Here is a 9,807-nt window from a genome sequence, read left to right on the forward strand (position 1 = left end):
TGTGCGATTTATTCCAACAGTTCAAAGCTGCAAGTCACTGCAAATCACAGTGGCTCAGCCAAATGCATTTTCAACCACCCCCTTTTTGTACCACGACATCTGGAAGCGCAGTGTCACACAGGCTGGTGATCTGATGAGATGTGCAATGTACATCTCTCATCTCATATAATGTTTTTTGGTTAAAAATTAGTCACAAATAAAGCAAACACAATTGCAATTTACAACTAGACCTCAGGCGCAGCGAACGTCGTTACCGCGTGTGCACACAGCCACATGTGATATTGCGGCATCACCTAGTAAACCAACCTGCAAACGCTCCTTTTCATGCACAATAAATTACACAGATAGCCATTCTATCTTTTGTAAAAGCATTCAAAATAATCACAAAGGAATATCTGTACATTGTCAATTAAAAATAAAGAGAGAGAAAAAGTGCTTAAGATCACGAGGCGTGCATAACGTATTTACTTCCTCCATGCCATCCCTCCCTGCTTCAATTCCAGAGCTTTCAGAGGGATGAGAGAAAGGAGAATGCAATTGTAATGTGCAACAAATCTTTGTAACTCCACTCATAATGAACGTACTCTAAAAAATTTGCAGCGATGGATTTGTTAGCCAATAAGCTCCTTTGATGAATACTTTCCATGGCTACTTGGTAAAGTGTTGCAGGGCCCACTCAAGGTAATGTGATGCCAACAATGCCAGCGTTTCTGTGGTTAGTGTTCTTGCGGCCCAGATTTCCCTCTAGAATCAGACGAGCAAGCAGCCCAGTGACTGACCCTACAGTGGCTACTGCGCTGGCTTCAGCTTAGCGGAAATAGACGACACGACCTCACGCAAGCGTCCTTTCACGTGACGCATAGCCCCCTGAAGGCAGAGTTTAGCCCTGAGCGCTCAAAGAAAAAGCTGCGGATGGAAGATGGAGTGGAGGAGGAGAATAGCTATCAGTTATATATAGCTCCGTTAACAGAAGGTTACTCGATCTGAATCATGGCAATATGTTCCAGTAATGGTCTTTGCAAAAAGGAAATGTCAAAACACAGTTTTGGAAATTCTTTAACTCAACTGCTACAATGAGACATCTGACGAAGGAGTGCTGATGCGCTTGCTGCTGTCATCACCTGACTGCTGAGAGAGTGTAAGGGGAAGAGGCCACACTGGACACCGTTCGAGAGCACAAACAGTCGGATGCCGCGATTGTTTGGTCCGGATAAAACGTCTGGCACGTCGCTAACGCTAGAAGGAGCATGTTCGTTGTTAGTAAATGTTGAATTCCAATGGCAGAGTCGGAGCAAGTTTTCTGCTCCTTTTGGGGAAAGTGTGTTCCAATGGCAGCCCCACCGAAATCGGCGGAATGGACGGGAACTCGACGTGACGTAGTCCCGTGACAATGACAGGTCAGGGTGTTTGACCCCTAATACGTTCGCCCGCTTGGTCGTGTGTTTTGGCAGTAATGGTGGACGACATAGCCGACTGGGCAAATCAATTCATCGCAGAAAGACCGCCAACAACCGCGTATAAAAAATTTGACAGCGGAATTAGCGGGATGGAATACCACACGTAAGACATTCTGGACAACTAAAGGACTTCCGCTTCTACCTTGCTAACCATACTTACTCTAGCAGCGTCGATAGTGTTCGAATCGCAGATTTGGAGGAATTGCTCTAGGTCAGAGTTCAGTGCTCGCTCGCAGAGTCTGTCGGCTGCTTCTACTCCGCCATTGGAATTCAATAAAAGATTGACTCTTCTTGGCACCTCACGACTGTTCAGATGCTCCTATCCTTGATCAGCACGAAGCCTTCCCGATAGCCTTCGTTTGGGCGACGTTCGAACCGTACGCCTGTCTGAGTGCCCTGGCTGGATAGAATAATTATGAGTATGAGCCAATGAGGCCCCTGCCGTTGCAAGCCAAGGCATCTGTTCCTTTCTACGTTACAGTCTCGCCTCATAACGCATGCAACAGACAGTCTCGCCTCATAACGCATACAGGACAGTCTTGCTCGGACCCTTTCACCTAGTCCAGAGACTCAGCCCCTCGTCATGACTCCGGTGCACCGATTCAGTCGGCGCCTACTAGGCCTAAGTCCGGAGTCCGCACCTGTTCCACCTCTTACCAGCATGGCAGCTCCTAACACATCTATGGTTACCCTTCCATCGTAGACCACTCTTCCGTCGCAGGTTACTCTTGAATACCCTTGCGTTCCTGAAGTTTTTCGTGGGCAAGAGTACAAGAATGTCGAGGACTGGCTCGAACAGTTCGAACGGGTCGCTGTATCTAACCACTGGAACGAACAGCACAAACTTGGCCATGCATATTTCGCCCTGGAAGATAGCGCTCGCACGTGGAATAGCGAGGCTACTTTCCAATCTTGGGAAGATTTTTGTCGAAAGCTCCTCGCCACATTTTTTAACTCGGACCGACGGGATCGCGCACATCAACTGATTGAGGCTCGCATGCAAAAACCCAACGAAACAGCCCCATGTGCGCAGAGGGTATGATCTGTCTGTTTCGACGAGCTGACCCTGACATGCCCGAGGCGAAGAAGGTGCGTCACCTAATGTCCCTAGGGTGTTAAAGAACCAGTGTTTGCGGGCCTCGTACGAAATCCACCTACAACAGTAGATGAATTTATAAGAGAGAAGACTGCCATCGAGCGCGCACTGCAACAACGATACCGACACTTTGACCGCCTGCCAAACCACAAGGCAGTAGGCGCTGCAGCTCAGAACACTGCCATCTGCGTAAGTTCTTTGCGACAAATGATTAGGGAAATACTGCGCGAGGAACTTCGGGCCCTCTGCGTTCCTCCTACCCAACCACCCGTCGCATCTGCTGCCGAAATCGTCCGCCAGGAGTTGAGGCAAGCCGTTACACCCCCCGCACCAAGTCCTGCGCCACATGACCCGGCCAAAATAGACGCCGTAGCGCAACTTTCTGCACCACATGACAAAAAGGCTTTGAGACGCTTCTTAGGGTTGTGCGCCTATTACTGGCGATTTATCGAGGCCTTTTCATCTATTGCGGTGCCATTGACACGACTCGCACATGAGGACGCCCACTTCTTTTGGGGTGAAGAGGAGCAAATGGCATTCAATCAACTACGACAACACCTGCAAACACCTCCAGTCCTTGCGCACTTCAACTAGGACGCCCCTACAGTACTTCACACTGACGCCAGCAATGTAGGTTTGGGTGCCGTTCTAGTGCAGTGGCAAGACAGCTGTGAAAGAGCAATAGCCTACACCAGCAGAAATCTCTCTCGCACGGAGGAGAACTACTCGACCACCGAGAAGGAGTGTCTCGCCGTGGTGTGAGCAGTCGTCAAATTTCGTACGTATTTGTACAACCGCTCCTTCAAGGTTGTTAGCGACCATCATTCTTTGTGCTGGCTCACCAACCTTACAGATCCATCTGGCCGTTTGGCGCGCTGGAGCCTAAGGCTTCAAGAGTTCAACATGACCATCGTCTATAAATCTGGGAAGAGGCACACCGACTGTCTCTCACGGCCGCCAGTGGAAACGGTGGCTCCTGATGACGAAAACATTGACGCGGCATTCTTGGGAGTTGTCAGCACGGCCACTATTGCACGAGAGCAGCGCAGTGACCCTGAGCTGTTACCACTCATTGAATATATAGAAAGACGACGTAAAGACGTGCCGCGGTTATTTGCTAGAGGACTGCCATCCTTTTGCTTGCGAAACGATGTTCTCTATAAGAAAAACTTCTCGCCAACCGGTAACCCGCACTTGCTCATCGTGCATGCCTCTCTTCGAAAAGAAATTATGGAAGAGTGCCATGATGAAGCAACTTCTGGCCATCTAGGCAACACCCGAACATTGTGGCGACTACGATGCAAGTACTACTGGCCAAAGTTACCTGCTGCTGTTAACCATAATGTGCGAACTTGCACCGACTGCCAAAGACGCAAAGCACCTCCCAGCAAGCCAGCCGGTCTTTTACATCCAGTCGAAGCACCAGAAAAGCCGTTCACCCAGATCGGAATAGATTTCCTGGGTCCCTTTCCAACTTCCACAACAGGGAACAGATGGATTATTGTGGCCACCAATTACCTTTCCCGTTATGCAGAGACTAAAGCTATGCAGCGCGGCACAGCAGCAGAAGCTGCTCAGTACTTCATCGAAAGCATCGTCTTTCGGCATGGCGCTCCGACAGTAGTGATGGCAGACGGAGGACCTGCCTTCACCGCAGAGCTTTTGGAGTCGGTTTTCAGACTCAGCGGTACAGCTCACAGGAAAACAACTGCATACCATCTGCAGACAAACGGACTGACGGAGTGCCTCAATAGGACCCTAACAGACATGATCAGCATGTACATTGACACGGAACATAAAAACTGGGATCAGATATTGCCGTACGTGACCTTTGCCTATAACACCGCTCGACCAGAAACCACTGGAATGACACCGTTCGGTCTGATCTATGGTAGCGAAGTCACAACAACGTTGCACGCCATGTTGCCGCATTAGTGTGACGACATCCATGTAGAGAGCGAAGAATTCACTCAGCGCACCGAAGAAGCCAGACAGCTCACACGCGTGCGCATCTGTCATCAGCAGCATCAAGATGTACAACACTATGACACCAGACACAAGTTTATTAGCTACACACCAGGCGACAAAGTCTGGGTCTGGATTTCGATACGTCGACGTAGACTGTCTGAAAAACTGCTAAGACAGTACTTTGGTCCATACAGCATCACGTGACGCTTGAACGACGTGAACTGCGAAATTGTTTTCGACCCTCATTGCAGTTCTAGGTGCCAAAAGCATTTACCCTAGGTCGTGCATAAGAAACCGTATTTATCTAGTTAATTAGCTCCCGGTTACCGTTTTGGTATGACCACTTCATACACCTGGTAGAGCACCTAAGGTGCGCATCGGGACGATGCCTCTTTCGGAGGTAGGCAAATGTCACGTGCTTGCTCAAGAAAGACGATGGCAGTTGTGCATGTGCCATAAAGGACTACGAAATGGATGAAAAAGAAGAGCTCGCTTGCAGGTTCTAATTAAAAGATCAACCTTTCTACGCGGGATAAGCTCATCAACATTAGCCCTAACTTTTTCGTGTGGCCAGTTTATAATTTCATCGTGGGAAACGTCTGATAATGGGATGAGTAGCGATCACGTACCGATTACCTATGAAATAATGCTACCACAACTCACCTCTGGTATGCGCAAACAACGGTTCACCAACTATAAAATTTATAAAACTGTTTTAAATCCACCCTCTCGTCATTAAGAGGACGTGTAGGACAGCAACGAGCTGCTTCAGTAGTAGCTTGTATAAGTGACTCTGTTGTGCCGGCAGAGTTTTTTGTTAAGTATCTGTTAAATACGGCAGCACGGCGTCAAATTCAGCTTGGTGGAATGAAGATTGTACGCTTGCATATAGGTGACATAAAGCTGTTTGGAAACGTTTATGCCACAATTATACTCAAAAAAATTGGGTTGACTATAAATTCCACGTAGCACTGTCTAAAGCGCACAGTTGCTATAGCTAAAGATAAACACAAACTTGACTTACATTCGCGTTTATCAAAACCTGATAAATAATCTGCCCTGTACAGGTTTCTACGAAATAAAAATCGACGCAGGTACCATCATATTCGCATTCAGTAGTGCTGTCTCCTAAAGAGACAACTGATTTGTTAGAGGGCATCGCGAAAGGACTTGAAGCGCGTTTCTCTTCGTCATACTTGAGACCTATGACATTCAAAAGCTCTACCTCGGACTTTCGGGAAGTCACTATGGCGGAACTGGCAGATGCTATACTAACTGTAAATCAAGCAGCTCCCAGTCCAGATCAGATTACAAACTCTATGATTAAACTGATATTTAATCCCCATCCGGATGAGCTTTTGAATATTGTTAACTGCTCTTTACAGCACACATGGATTCCAAGCGCATGAAAAATTACTGAAGTTGTGTTGCTGCGAAAAAATCAAAGCCTCGGATATGTCCTGGATAACATTCGGCCAATTTCGCTTACTTCAAACTTAGCTAAAATAATTGAAAACATTTTTCATAGAAGGCTCAGTGAATTCATCGCTCGTCAGGACATCCTTTCACCAAAGCAAGTAAGATTTAGACAGGGGTGCTCTGTATGGTCGGCTCATGATTTGGAAAGAGGAATTCGCCTTGCAAAAGTATTTGGTGAGCTTTCTGCATTAGTCACATGAGATATTGCAAAAGCCTACGATAGTGTGGAACACGGTACATTAATTTCAAGATTAGTGGACTGTGAGGTGCCCAAGTACATTATATCTTGGGTTCAGGAGTTTTTCTTTGAGAGACAATTCTTTTGTCGCCACGAGGGAATTACTTCTGCCTCATATAAGCAAACAAGAGGTGTTCCGCAAGGATCAGTTCTGTCAGCTCTTTTATTTAATATCTTATTATCATTCGTTCCCATTCATAAAAATGTTCCTCTTTACGTCTACGCCGATGATATTGCTTTTTTTTCTTGTCATACCGAGATATCAATAGTTTGTATCAAATCTTACAGTCATATCTGAGTGAGCTTGAGGTATGGCTTGGCGGGCTGTCTTTTTCACTTAATGTTAGCAAATGTGCTCTGCTTGTATTCCCTCTATCCATTCCCGTATTTCTTTCACTGCATTATCGAAATCATCCGATTCCACAAGTAACAGCACTAAAATATTTTGGCATTGTGTACGTGGGCAATTTAAATTAGCAGCAACAAATAGAATCAAACACCCATAAAGCAGAAAGCGCCCTAGGATTGCTATGCCGGTTTTGCCATAAGAATTCAGGGATGTGCAGGGATACGTTGCTTATGATATATAAACTTTACGTACACCCAATTCTGGAGTTTGGTTGCGTTCTGTTTTCCGGAAGTGCCGAGTACAAATTAAGACCCCTGACCCCTTATATTGCTAGAAAGGCAAGCTCTGCAGCTGTATCTCGGGCTATCTAAGTGTGTAACGAATAGCGTGCTTTATTTAAAAGCTCAGATCATTCCACTTGATGCTAGATTTCGACAACTTACTGTGCAAACATTTTTACAACTCTACGATGTGCCCCTCTTCTGTTCACAGTTTTCATCAAATATCTAGTTTCTTTCTTTAAGCGCCCGTGGTGTCGTTATCAAAGACTTCAAGTCATTTTCGTAGAGTCCCTGTTATTAAATCTTCGTTTCCCTCCAGCATTTAATACCCCAAAGCCTATGCTCGGTGCCAGTTGACTTAATTTTCGATGACATTTTTCCGAAAAATGTCAAGTTACTTCCAAAGCATGTTCTGGAGGGCCTCCTTCAAGACCATCTCAGTCATTTTCCCAATTACAAAGTAATTTCGGCGGATGCAACGCAAAATTTTCAGAAGGCTGGAGTAGGTATTTTTTCTCATCAGCTTAATTGGTGTTTTTTGCTCAGATTGCCTAACTTCACACCAATTTATCTCACAGAATTCCTAGCTATGACATTGGCTCTTCGAAAGCTAAATCATCAGCAATCAAAAGCTATTATTATTTCGGATGCTTTGTCTGTATGTACACATCTAACGTCCGCAAAGCAGTCTCCTCTTCTCAAGATATTTGGGTCTCTTGTACCGCATAGCCTATCAGAAGTTCGATTTATTTGGGTCCCCGGGCATGCTGTAATTGTACTAAATGAAATTGCTGATTCGCTCGCTTCGGCATGTTTAAATTTCCCGGTGATGCTAGTAGCTCCACAGTTTCCTTTTATTACTGCCAAACGATTCAAACACCTGTTAATCTTAAAAATCAACGAAACATCGCTCTACAATGTGAAGAATTTCGGTACTTGCAATTCACATGGAACAACGCAAAATGCCTTTTCTGTCAATGTGAGGTGACCCTCACAAGCTTTTGCTGTAGAGTCTCCACAAATCAGGATTTTCATTAACGTAAGTGCAGTTTGCAACGAAACGGAAACAATAGATCACTTTCTTCTCACATGCCGCCACTTCGCCTCACTGCGCCGAATAATTCTTGAGAGACCGATTGGTATGCTTGGATTGCCAGTTAATACATCCACCCTATTATCGTTTGGAGCCAGTCAGTTGGGTGCGGGCCGCAGTACTATTCTGTCAGCACTACATAAATTCATTCAGGCAACTGGAAGGATACGCTGCTAGTGGTACTGCCAGATATATCCAATTCTTTGTCCACCTTCTTCATTCTTGTTAATTTGTTTAATATATTCTGGTTTATCGAATTCTTCTGCACTTTTTCACATTTTTTTTTTCAACGGAAAATTATTATTGTTATCTAATTTCTCTCTTTTTTTTTAGCAAGGGTTGTACAAAAATTATCTCTTATAAGGTACAGTGTGGCCTATCCCCCTTGTGGGTATGAGCCAAGACCTTCTAGGCAACAAGACAAGACCCGCTTCTGGTGTCTCAATCTCTGCGACAAGACCTCTGTTTTGACGTCGTGACAATATAATAATGGGGTTTTTGCATCCCAAAACCACGATATGATTATGACAGACGCCGTAGTGGAGGGCGTCGAAAATTTGGACCATCTGGCGTTCTCAAACGCGCACTGGCATCGCTCAATACACGGTACCATTTCGCTTCCATCGAAATGCGACGCCACGGCTGGAATCGAACCCGCGACCTACGGACCAGAGCCAAGCTGATTCACGGAGGCGGGTCATCGCACATGCAGAGCTGGACCATGTGGTTTAACATTTGCCACCCAGAAGTGGCCGAAATAAAGATCACCGCGTGGCGAAAGCCGGCAAATAGAACTTCGCCACTGACAAAACGACCACAACTTTGGCTTTTTTTCCTCGGGAAAAAATATCACTCTTGTCGCGCTCACGAGCACAACGGCGTTCGCAAACGCGCGCAGATTGCGTTCACGAACGTAAACCAGTCTTTGCCGGTGTCGACGAAGACCTCTCGTGTTACAGGCCGCATCAGCTTTCGCTATTCATATCACCTCAGCGTGCACCATTGCACTATCCCTTGCGAAATAGGCTAGACAAAGAGCAACCACAAGAACGTTGTGACAGCGGTTGCAAGCGGCTTTACATAGCAAGCCCGCGCACGAACAACCACTACTGAGAGCCGCGGGCGAGAGCTCACCAGAAAGCAATTGTCAGTGAGACACAACTTACCGCCAATACTTGTTATTTCGCTACCTCTGTCGCGTACTGCTTTGTCCGTGACAATGGAGGCTCCATGTAACACAAACAACGCTGTCAGAATCGCGTGTTCGGCGGGTTTTTGAAACATTTGCCGCGAAATGTATGGGACAGGTTGTCAGATCATCTAAGCGCGCTTCCGGTGTCGTTTCATTCCAAGCAAAATGGCTTCTGCCTGCCGCGTCGCTCGCTTTCCCTGACAGCGGCTGTTCATCTTAGTTCTACAGAAATCTGTAAGGTGTCGCTCGTTGCCTTACCATTTTTTTTTTTTTTTGACGGCAGCGGAAACGCGGGCGTCTGTCAGCATGCCATTGGACGCGAGTTACACCCACGAGTGTTGAAGATTGGGCGAGTTGGTTCATCGTACTTGAACTGGTATAGCGCATTACGGGGAAGAAGAAACGGCCGAGCAGACCGACACAAGAGGACAGAGCGCTAACTTCCAACTGAGCTTTATTGTCAAATTGCATCAAATAAGTAGACCGGCGCAAGCATACAAAACCACCCTAACGCAACGACAAGATAACACACAACACCACACCGTCACATATCACACATTCATAGGCGGATACTCTGATTAAGGAAGGCCACTTCATGTTCAGATAAACCCAAAGAAGGGGCGCTAATACACGTGCTGCCAGCTCTTGCTATAC

The 9,807-nt window shown here is 46.3% G+C and overlaps 1 protein-coding gene across 3 annotated transcripts in view; it reads right to left on the bottom strand.

Annotated features, from left to right (window-relative positions):
• LOC119164466 (uncharacterized) overlaps nt 1-9,807 on the bottom strand; it is a 28,562-nt gene extending 18,755 nt beyond the window's left edge. Inside the window, exon 1 of one of the 3 annotated variants that reach the window (XR_012885602.1) lies at nt 9,128-9,807. The gene's annotated coding sequence lies outside the window, so the exon portion shown is untranslated. The remainder of the gene's footprint in view (nt 1-9,127) is intronic. The other 2 variants (XM_075871787.1, XM_075871786.1) reach the window with 2 other exon arrangements.

Source organism: Rhipicephalus microplus, chromosome 8, assembly GCF_043290135.1.
Source record: "Rhipicephalus microplus isolate Deutch F79 chromosome 8, USDA_Rmic, whole genome shotgun sequence".
Lineage (NCBI taxonomy): Eukaryota > Metazoa > Arthropoda > Arachnida > Ixodida > Ixodidae > Rhipicephalus > Rhipicephalus microplus.